Source organism: Musca domestica, unplaced genomic scaffold (genome assembly GCF_030504385.1).
Source record: "Musca domestica strain aabys unplaced genomic scaffold, Musca_domestica.polishedcontigs.V.1.1 5, whole genome shotgun sequence".
Taxonomy (NCBI): domain Eukaryota; kingdom Metazoa; phylum Arthropoda; class Insecta; order Diptera; family Muscidae; genus Musca; species Musca domestica.
This window is the reverse complement of record NW_026712346.1, coordinates 21,694,841-21,707,020: the sequence shown is the minus strand read 5'-3', so window position 1 is coordinate 21,707,020 and position 12,180 is coordinate 21,694,841.

Sequence of the window (12,180 nt, the reverse complement as noted above, 5' to 3'; positions counted from 1 at the left end):
CCCATCTGGACCCACCCAAGATATTGGAGGACTGATGAGCAGCATGCCCAAGGAGTTCGGAGATCTATCGACATTAGCTAAGGTTAGGTCGTTCGGTCCCAGTTTTAGGCGTATCCGCGAAGAAAGGGGAGACGCGGAAGCTTGGTGGGCCCTAATGGTCCATATAGCCTTAGAATAGGTATGTTGAAGTGCGTTTTTCTAAACGTCAGCTCCATAGTTTCTAAAACTAGGAGGCACTTCTTGCGGAATTTTGTCCTAGAGCATCAGCCGGACATTATTCTGCTGGCAGAAACTTGGCTCTCTCCCAGCCAAAAGTTTTACTGCCAAGGATTTAAAATCTATAGGCAGGATAGGCTGACAGGCCCAAGAGGGGGCACTGCAATCTTAGTAAAAGATAGGTTCCGCTCAGAAAAAATCCCCATTTCCTCAGGGGATATAGAATCTTGTGTCGCTAGGGTCTGGAGGGAAGACGGGTCCTCCATAGCCTTCGCTTCTGTTTACCAGCGCCCTGTTGGTCCCTTCCAAATTTTGGATCTGGACCCCATACTCGCTTTACGCGACAGTGGCGACCTTGTAGTTGGTGGAGACCTGAACGCGAAACATCCCTTATGGGGTGGTGCAGAGGTCGATACCAGGGGAAGAGCAATCTCTGCCTTCCTTCTCGATTGTCCGGATGTAGCAGCCATTCCATCTGATAGGCCCACTAGGCCCAATGGAACGGCAGGGTCGTATATCGACTTCTTCCTGCATACGCCAGGCGTAGCACTGCCAGCGGGGAGATCGACCTCAACGACCCACTACTTTGAATCCGACCATAGGGCGATTCTTATAGAAATAGAGTCAGGCTCCTTACAAAATGGAGAAGTCAGGTCGTTCCACAACTTCGACCGGATGAATATCCGTCGATATAGGCAGCGCTTGCGCAGCGGCTTGGAGGAGGTAACTCTGCCAGCCGACCGCAACGTATCCATTTCGGATATTGATAGCTGCATTGAGGATTTAGGCTCCGCCTTCCGAGATGCCATAGATGCTTCAGTGCCCAAATATAGGGCAAAAAGCACTATCCTGGGCAATCTCCCCCCTAGGATTGCGAGTTTTATTAGGGAGCGTAGACGGCTTTGTCGAGTGTTGCGTAGATCTGGTGATCCTGAGCGACGACTAGTCCTCACGGCTGACATCCGCAACCTCGACCAGATTATTGAAGCCAATATTCGCCGATTCGAAAACGATCGGTATAAGGACTATCTCGAGGGAATTACGGTCAATTCCAGGACCTATGGTAAGGTCAAGCGATTGGCCGGCCTCTCCTCTCGAGATTCAGTCAGTCCTCTCGTAGACTCCACTGGTACCAGGGTGAGCTCTGACGAAAATAGGGCTGAGATGTTGGCGGACCAGGTGCAGGGAACGCTTCGACATGGGGGAGTTTCGGTTGCCGATTCCTTCCAGCGCCAAGTCAGCTTGGCGGTGGAGGGGATTGAAGACCATTCTCCTGTTGTGTCGTTTAGCAGTTCATTCACTGCTAATGGCTCCTCTGTGGACAACATCTCCCTTTGGGAAGATAGCGGGTTTGTCTATCCCAGGAAGGTTGGTTTTGCGCTTTCACGCCGACCAGCCCGTAAATCCTGCGGTATGGACCAAATTCCCGATGTAGCTTTGAAAAGGGCAGGAAATGTAATTCTGTCCTTTTTGACAATTCTCTTTAATCATTGTCTGAATTTAGGGTACTTTCCTACGGCTTGGAAGGAGGCCAAGATGGTTCCCATCCTGAAGCGGGGTTCTGATCCCTCTCAGTGTGGTAACTACAGGCCTATTTCCCTCCTATCGCCGTTTGGAAAGTTACTCGAATCCTTTATTCTGGCAAGGATTAGAAGAACCGTAGAAGATAGGAGAATTCTGCGGGATTGTCAGTTTGGTTTTAGGTCTGGTCTCTCCACGACCCATGCCTTAACGGCTTTCAGCAGCTTCGTTGGGAAAGGTTTTGATAGGAAGTACGGAACTATAGCCGTCTCCCTAGATATCGCCAGGGCTTTCGACTCTGTCTGGCACGATGGGACTTTATATAAATTCCAATCGTTTGGCTTTGACAGACAATCCTGTAGAATGGTCGCTAGTTTTCTTAGGGATCGATTCTTCAGGATTAAGGTGGGTGAGCGACTCTCTAGTCGCCGCCCAGTGTTGGCAGGGGTTCCTCAAGGTTCCCTTCTTGGCCCGATGTTATACAACATCTTTTCTTGTGACATCCCGGCTCCTCCTCCTGGTGGTCTTCTCCTGACCTATGCCGATGATGTCCTTTTAGCCTTTTCCGGTCCGCTTGCTAGGTCGGTTAATAGGCGCGTTAACGAGTACCTCGATGCCCTCCATCGGTACTTCGTTACATGGCGCCTAAAGTTGAATGTAGGGAAATGTTGTGCTACGGCCTTTCTTGGTCGGCCAGGCATAGTATACCCTAATTTTAAGAGGTTTCAACCGGTTCTTAGAATAGGTTCTGAGCAGGTTCCAGTTTCTGACAAGATGAAATACTTAGGTGTTGTATTTCAGGAGAGGTTCGACCATATTCGGCATATAGACTACGTCCTGGCTAGGGCTAAGGGTCTATATTTCGGATATAGTCGAATCTTGAGGATGAGGGGTGGTTTTTCCCACGATGTTAGGCTTTTGATCTACCGGCAGGTGATCAGACCTATCGTCGCCTACGCCTTCCCCGTCTGGTTTGACATTTCGTCACATCAGATGGAAAGGCTAAGGTTGTTGGAAAGAAAAATACTTTCCTCTTGTCTGGGACTGCGCCCCATCCTTAGGGCAGATGGCTCCTATAGATCCTATTCCTGTAGGGCGATCTACGATAGGGCGAAAATAGACAGGATAGATGTCTTTATGACTAAGACTGGACTGGCATTTTTCGACAAATGCCAGTTCATAGACAATAGCATCGTTGAGGGAACGTTTAGGTGCTTAGAAGATGCGGACCAGCTACGAGCTCGGAAGCATTTGCCGCCAGCCGCCCTTTACAGGCTGAACGAGCTGGGCTTACTCCATGGGGATGAAGGTCTTCTATTCTACCATAGAAGATTTTTATCCTCGGACTGGAGTAGACTGGTGTACAACACCGCCCAGCTCTCTTAAGTTAGGTTAAGTAGTTTTAAGCGTATTGTAAATATTTAGTTTTAATTTAGTTTTAATTTTTTCCACATAGTTCATAAGATTTTCATAGCCCTTTTTTTATATTATTCTATTTTTCGGGGCATAATTTAAGTTGTAGCCATAGGGCATAATGTAGCTTGTCGTGATCACAAACTTGTTGTGACACTTTTTGTTAACGTAAAGTAGGCGTTGTACAAATGCATGTTTATTTATAGTATAGTTAGGTTTAAGCCATTTAACCTATGTTAGTATTAAGACTTGAATTAATAAAATGGCCATAGGCTAAAAATGAAATGAAAATCAGATTTTAGCGTACTGGGAAGGAAGAAGGAAAATCAAGTGGAACAGATTCCATAAAAAATCCAAGACAAGAAACAAAGAAGTCGTCCTCAATATGTAGATTTTCTGCAAAAGATTCTGGATTTTGATCGTGGATTTTTAAACATTAAAGATTATTACAAAACATCAAATCCTTGATTATTCAAGAACCTTTCCGGGTCTAAAATCGTAGATTTTGAAGAAAACTTCCGGAACTCAATTAGTGAGGTTTAAAGAATATCCTCGAGTCGCAAATTATGGCTATTTTTAGAATGGCTATTTTTAGCCCTCATCATCATCAATAAATGTCCATTCGGAACATTATAATGGTTCTTCTATAACAAATTGGTTTGCAAGAATCCTTTGAATGAATTGATTTTTTAGGCAATTTAAATTTTGAAGGATAGAGAAGAAATCTTATAATGGTGACTATTAGGAAATAGACAAGAACTATATTTGCACTAACTGTCCTAGATATTGATAAATGGAATGATTGGATTATTGTTATGTGTGTGACTCGTGTGTGTACCTCCAAATGTACAATTCCAAAATTTTCAATGTTAATAATTATTTACGTTCTTTTTTTCTCTCTGTGTATATTTAGGGTGAATTCGAATTACAACAATTTGTTTGAATTTGTAGTTCTACCATGATATAGGCGTTCATAATATTTTCTACGACGTATGTCCTCTTCTTACCTTAGTTGGCCTTGAATGGCATATATATGGCAATATTTTTTCATATTTTTTTCATTGTTGAATTGTAAATTGAATCGAACGAGGTAAATTGTTTCGTAAGCTTTATTTGAACTTTTTTGAATTCTCTAGCAACTATATTGTAATTTTTTTCTTTAATAGAATAAAACTTAGTTTTTCCCACAAAAACCGATATAAAACATCGGTTTTAAGACCCCACAGACAATCAACAAATTTGAATCTGTTTTTTAAGATATTTACAACGCGAATCAATAAAGGGGAGGCCAGAAAACTTTGAATCAAACATTTGAAGGAATCGCCAGAAAATGTGAGTCAAATAAATGATAATACAGATTGGCATATTGATCCTGTTCAGAATGCTCAAGTTTTCGAGACAAGGTTAAAGGTGCACCAATAAATGTCGGAGATGTAGACCATTATATCATCTCAAATACAAGCGGTAAGTTTGCAAAACTCACAATGTGTTTAGGCAATTGACGAACAGTCCGAAAATATTTCAAATAATGCAAGTGAGAATTTGATTTCCCACTCAACTGGTACTTTAGTTGCCCCAAAATTGGCCATAGAAAGGTAAAGTGGGAAAAATGTAATGAAACGCATCATATTCTACTTCATGCAGACAAACCAAATAGAGATTGGCAACTGTTGGTCGTTAGTGAGGTGTTATCTTATTTGAAGTGGTTTCAGTTATATTGTATGGCATTAAGGAAAAGTGCGGACATTTGCATTTGTGGATGACGGAGCGGATGCTACCATAATCGATAAATGTCTGGTAAATCAAGTTGCTATGATAGGAGAGAAAGTTCTCTGGATGTACCGTTGTTGAATAATCAAACTTTTCATGAGGACTGCGAAAATGTGAAGTTGAGGATAAGTGGTACTTACGAAGGAGCTGATATTTACGATATATCAAATGTATACGCAACCTTCCTCTGCCAGAACAAGATTTAGAAAAAACTTGGTCTAATTATAATTCTCATCTTGCATAAAGATTTTAAGGCGATCAGTAGATGCTTCGAAACCGGTGGAAATGTTTGTCATGCAGAGAATTATATTTGGCGCTACATAATCTCTGACGATGGCACAATTTGTCAAAAATCATAACGCCCAGTTATACAAAGTGAAATATCCTGGAGCTGTTGAAGGAATAACGGAGAGACATTATGTTGATGACTATCATTTTAAGACGAGGATAAAGCGTTAACCGTGTTTGGAGACGTCATAAAAAATCACAAAGAGAAAAGATTTGGATTTAAGAAAATGTCCATGTTGATGATAAAGAAAAACGGAATCCCACATGCGCTGGTCCATTAAAACTGGTAGTTTCAAATTTGTTATAAAATTGACCAAAGTTAATCCCAAAATATTGAGTTTTGAAAAGCGGCCTACAAAAAGAGATATGTTGTGTCTGGTCATCTCTATATTTGATCCCTTTGACTTACTTACTGATGTTATGTTACGGCAAAGTTACTTATGCAGAAGATTTGGAAGTCGGGAGTTGAATGGGATGAAGAGATTAACGAAGATTTGTAAAGGTATTGGAAGAATTGCTACCATCCACTATTTTTGAAATCATATGTAGACCTTCATGGTTGCTGAAAGATTAGAGTCAAGTAAAATAGAACAATGGCGTTGGATACCCGGCAAAGAGAACCCTGTAGATGAGGCGACCAGAGCAAATTTGTCAACAAAATTCAACTCGGATAGAACGTGGACAAATGGGCCAAAATTCCTTTATAAGGTTGAAAAAAGTTGATTAAAACAACATTTTATTAAAACCTCAGATGGAAACGTTGAAGAGGTCTAAAAATGTGGGTGTCGCAACAAAATGTGCGTAGATGTAAAAGAACTATGGCGTATATCTTAAGATACACGAAAACTTTGCAAAATAAACTCAACGGGGATACAGTTATTCACAGGCGAACTTAGTGCTGAAGAAGAAGCTATGGCCGAGCTATATGTTATAAGATGCCACCAGCAGAACTCTTTAATGATGACTACTTCAATTTGAAAAAAAGTTTAAATATATTCCTAGACCATGGTATATAAGAGCCAATTAGAAAATTCTAATTTGCTTCCATATTTGCCGAAAGCTGTGTTACACAAATTGAGCAACACTTATATCCCAGGTACGACAAAATTCTGGATTGTTGCGATTAGAAACATACTACGACGTGTGGAAAATCAATGTCAGTATTATAAAAACAAACGTGCAAGAACTTCACAACCGCAAATGTCTTCCCTTCCGATAGATAGAATAACTCCGTATGTAAGACGATTCAGTTTGAATTGTTACAGTTCGAATAACCGAAGAAAAAAAGATTGGTAGTCCCATGGCACAATTGCAGATGTTACACCAATTTTTTGCTTTTGGTGCCCTTTTTCTGTCAAAATATACACGCATTTTATGTATGTGTGTGTATTGTTTTGCATAAAAATGATATTATTTTCCACGTTAATACGGATATACGGTATGGGTAGTCCTATTTACCTGTTTAACTGTGATATTCTTGAAATAGTGACAAGTACACCAACGGGTTCTATCTAGCTCCACTGGGAATTAAATAGATATTCAATGCATCTTTTAATCTCAGCGAAGGTAGAGCTTGGGAAAGGCTCATACAATTAGTAAATAAATTTTGGTTGTAATTTGTGAAGAAGGTAAAGATATAGTGAATTCGCATCTGCTTATCATTTGCCTATGTCTTAAGACGATCCCGAACCACTTACGCCAAACCATTTCTTACTTGCACGCACGAACTCAACCCAAACTCCGTTTTCCTACGATGCAAAGGATCTATGTTTTCGTAAGCAGAGGAAAATATTATATAATATAACTAGCTGAACCCGGTGCGTTTCGCTACCCCTTTTCATTTTATATGATTCGAGGTAGCAACATACTTTCCCATAATAATCGTATCCTCAATTAAATTTTTGTGTAGTTTTTTACTGTTAGCCTAATACCACAATTTCTTGAAATAGGTGGATTTTTTTTATTAAATATACGAATTTGAACGAAAATATATATGGGAGACATATCCAAACCTAAAACAATTTCAGTATAATTTGGAAAATTTATTTTTATTCCACAACACATTCTAATATTCACTTATTCCGAATTTCATTGGAATCGTGTATGCTGCATCAAATATGTGAAATCGGCCGAAAATATATATAGGAGCTATATCCAAACCTCAATCGATTTAAACATAATTTGGTTTTTTTTTTACTAAATTCCGTCACTTCTTCCACACATTCTGAATTTCTTTGGAATCGGACATACATATCATGGAAATGTGAATGGGAGCTATATCCAAATCTTAACCGATTTCAATATAATTTGGCAAATTTATTTTTGTTCTAAATTCCATTACGCATTCCAAATTTGCAGACTGTATCAGTAATCGATCAATAGATATGTGCATATAAAATCTAAATTTTTGGCAGGTACCTCCGATTCTGATGCTATATCTCCAGTTCCAAGTGGAATTTCAAAAATGCATATTGTCTATGTTACTTTTAGGCGATGTTGTGGTACACTTGGCATTTTCAGCAAAATCTGTGTAGTGGTTTTCGAGTCCATAAATTATAAACAAACAAACATACAAACATTTTCCTCTTTTATAGATATAGATTTCCTATTCACCAGTACCTCTTTATATTCATTATTTCGTCGTATTTAATTACGTTTTGAAATCTAAATTATTTGTGTTATAAAGATCATTGCAACATTTTCCAAATCAAAGATAATTTTGCATTCGTAACATTTAGAAGACTTGTTATAAAGTATATTGTTTTCTCCTCCACATGGTATGTATTCTTGATTATGTAAATAAACTGTATCCATCTGTGTATGCGGCCGTCCGCAATCGCAGTTAATCCATAATAATTTGAAAATTTATACAATATTTCTACTATGATTAAAATATGCCGTATCATTTAAACATTCGTCCTTCTGCATGTTTTTGTTACGCTTTCTACCGAATGAACTGTAATTTGACATTTAAAGTATTCTGTTATTAAATCTATAACAGCAATAACTGTTAACAAGTGGTTCCCCATTTGGCATAGCCGCAATTGAGATTTTGGGTGTATTGATGCTCAAAAATTTCGCGATTTGTTCGGAATTTTTCAATAAGAATTTTCAATTTCAATGGCACTCTGAAACAATTCTACTCAAAATTCTATATCAAAAAATAACTTTCGATTTGTTCAGTTTCCCGACATTTCTCATGGCTTTTTCCAAAACTTTCCTCGTAAAAACTTTCCACTGTCCAATAATCCAATAACAAATAAGCGAAAGCAAATTTGAGTCAAATCGGACCAGCCATTCTCAGTAGATGTGTAACTGTACTTGTTTATACTATATACATATTATTTATACTATATACAATATATTTAAAGAAATAGGTGTGACCAGATCCCCTGACTCCAAACAGATACTTAGGGTTGGAGGGAGTGCCAAAAGAATCAAATAAATAAGGATTTTAAATAAATCAAAAAAAATTGGCGTAAAAGTGGGAGTGGTCAATTTTTATTTGCATAAGAGCCTATCTCGGGGTGGGACGAACATTTGTAAAAAACATTCAAATCGGTCCAGCCGTTTTCAACTGATTCAACTACCAACGAACGACATTTGATTTTAATACATCTAGATTAAAAAGAAGGCGTGGTCAGTTCCTCGGCGCTCAAATAATTACATAGGGCTGGATGGAAAGTCAACAGTATCTCGTGTAATAATTTTCAAACCGATATCTTCATTAATTGGCAAAAATGTAAGGATTTTAGATAAATCGAAATAATGGGCGTAAAAGTAGACGTGGTCAATATTTTTTCTTTAAAACCCTAACTCGGGGTTTGACGAACGTTTGTACAATAAATTATGCAAATCAGTCCAGCTGTTTTCAACTGATTCCATTTCCAACGAATAACAATTGATTTTTATATATATAGATAATTTGACAGGCCAATAAGCCTATCTGGCTGCCAAGTTTTCTATCGTAAACATAATTGTGATTTGAAATTTTAACAATATACGTTCTACAATTTCAACAGGATTTCGTTTTTTTTTAAATAGGTGTGTTAGAAAATGTCATAGATCCAATTTGACTTAAATTTTAATGTAGCAGGAGGTCTTTTTTTAACCCATGTCGAAAAGAAGTGGACAATTAGTCAATGAAAAATGCTACGATAGGCATATGGGAATGTGTAAATTCAGGCCCGAAAAGGGAATATGCTGCATTTTTGTAAATTATCAGACGAGGTGTACCGGTGTATATCGGTCTCATAATTTACAAAAATCTTTGCACAAGATATAAGATCACATGGAAGACTCCTTCCACCAATACGAGATTCTCTAATATTTAAAAAATTGACCTATCTTATTGAACCTCACCAACATTTGATAAGAGATATTTCGATTTGCAGAGGTGGGACAACACCGGGTACTCCATTCGCTTTATATGAAATTTACAATATTTCCGGACCATGTTGACGTTTGGCTTAGAGGAACCCATTTTCGAAATCCATGCTAGTTTTATAGATAGGGTAAGTGTACCAGTAGTCGGCACTTTAAGAATTTTCAATGTTTCAATCTTTCAACATTCTGAGTGAAATAAAGTTGTTCAGATTCCAAATTTTGTTTAGTTTTCGAAATAATAAACAACAATTAAATTTGTTTTTATTAAATTGGCAAAATTTGCAATTTTACTAAAATAGTAGTTTTTGTCAGTAGTCGGCACAATTTTCCAATGCCCGGCATGTCTATTTGCCAGTAGTCGGCTTGTATTTCAGTAAAAAAATATTATTTTGTATTTTTTTATTTCTATTAGTATGAAACAATGCTATATTACTAATTCACATTTCAATTAATTAATTTCGTTTTTAAATAGTGTTTTATTTAATTATCATTCTAAACCAAATATACGGGTTGCCCATATTCGACGGACCCATGTTTTTTTTTAAAAATCAAAGAAAAAAAATAAAAATTTGGCGGTTGCCAATGTTAATCATTTAATTTGTTCCAAGTAGATTTGTTTACATCAATTTTTGAATATGATATCTCTCAAATGGCCGCCTCTGGCGTTGAGGACGTATTGTGCCCTTTTTGCTGCATTTTCCATCGTTTTCGCCAACATTTCGGCCGGAATAGCGGCTATTTCTTCACGAATGTTGTCCTTGAGCTCTTCTACGGTCCTCGGCTTGTTAACGTAAACCTTTGACTTCAAATATCCCCACAAGAAGAAGTCAGGCGGCGCCAAATCGGGCGAACGCGGTGGCCAGTCCAAATCACCACTTTTCGACATCAAACGGCCCGGAAACAAATTCTTCAGAAAATCGATTGTTATGCGACTTGTGTGCGGTGGAGCGCCGTCTTGTTGAAACCAGAACTGCCTCATACGCTTTCGACGAATAATTGGCATCACAAAATTGGTCATCATGTCGCGATAACGCTCCTGATTGATGGTAACAGCATGACCATTTTCATATTGGAAGAAAAACGGCACAATGACCGTTTTCGCACTAACGCCGCACCAAACTGTGACTTTTTCGTCATGAAGAGGCACTTCTTGAATCTCCTGAGGATTTTCAATGGCGTAAAAACGGCAATTTTGCTTATTTACGGTCCCATTCAATGTGAAATGGGCTTCATCGGACATGATAATTTTGTTCCAAAATTGCTCGTCATCTTCGGCCATTTCAATGACTCTTTGGGCCCATTCCAATCGACGAGTCTTGTCCGCAGGCAACATTCTTTGCGTCAATTGAATTTTGTACGGGAACAAATGCAAATCAATGCGAATAATCCGTTGTATAGTGGACCGAGCCATGCCCAACTGCTGAGAACGGCGTTTTGTCATTAAGCGATGTGACATCTCTGTCAAAAGTTATGGCGTTGCCAGATGGGTCCGTCGAATATGGGCAACCCTGTAGGTAGAAAATCAAGAATAGTATGGTTACCACCAGTAACGTATGGATTTTCAATTAAAATAAAAATGAGATTAAATAAACAAGAACAAGTTAAAAAGCAGTAAGTTCGGCCGGGCCGAACTGTTAATACCCTCCACCATGTGCAACGAATTTTGAAATTTTTAAAAAATAAAATCTTTAAAAAATTCTGTTAAAATTTTAAAAATACCGAACATAGCCGTTATATTGGGGTCTATACGACGTGGACATACACATACATTGTTTGTCATATGCCATTACCATATTCAAATTCGAAACTTGAAGTAAACGGTGAATAATGTAGCTAAAATCATCAAAATATCGTATATAAGGAGGTGCCGTTAAATTGGAGCTGTGCGAAGACCTGGACCAGCATAGACAATTTTCTGTCAAAGGCTGTAGCATCCATTACGAACTTCAAATACCACATCTCAAACAATTTCGGTGGGTATTGTACCTAAAATCGTCAAAATACCGAATATAAGGAGGTACTGGTATATGGGGGCTATATGAAGACGTGGAGCTGCACAGACAATTTTCTGTCACAGACTGTAACATCCATTACGAACTTCAAATACCACATCTCAAACAATTTCGGTGGGTATTGTACCTAAAATCGTCAAAATACCGAATATAGAGAGGTACTGATATATGGGGCCTATACGAAGACCTGGACCCGCACAGACAATTTTCTGTCACAGACTGTAGTTCTCATAACGAACTTCAAATACCAATTTTGAAACAATTCCGGTGAATAATGTCGGTAAAATCATCAAAATACCGAATATAGGGAGGTACCGTTATATGGGGGCTATATGAAGACGTGGACCTGCACAGACAATTTTCTGTCTTAGGGTGTAGTATCAATTTTGAACTTCAAATACCAAATTTGAAACAATTCCCGTGAATAATGTCGCTAAAATCATCAAAATACCGAATATCGGAAGGTACCGTTATATGGGGGCTATACGAAGACGTGGACCTGCACAGACAATTTTCCGTCTTAGGGTGTAGTATCCATTTTGAACTTCAAATACCAAATTTGAAACAATTCCCG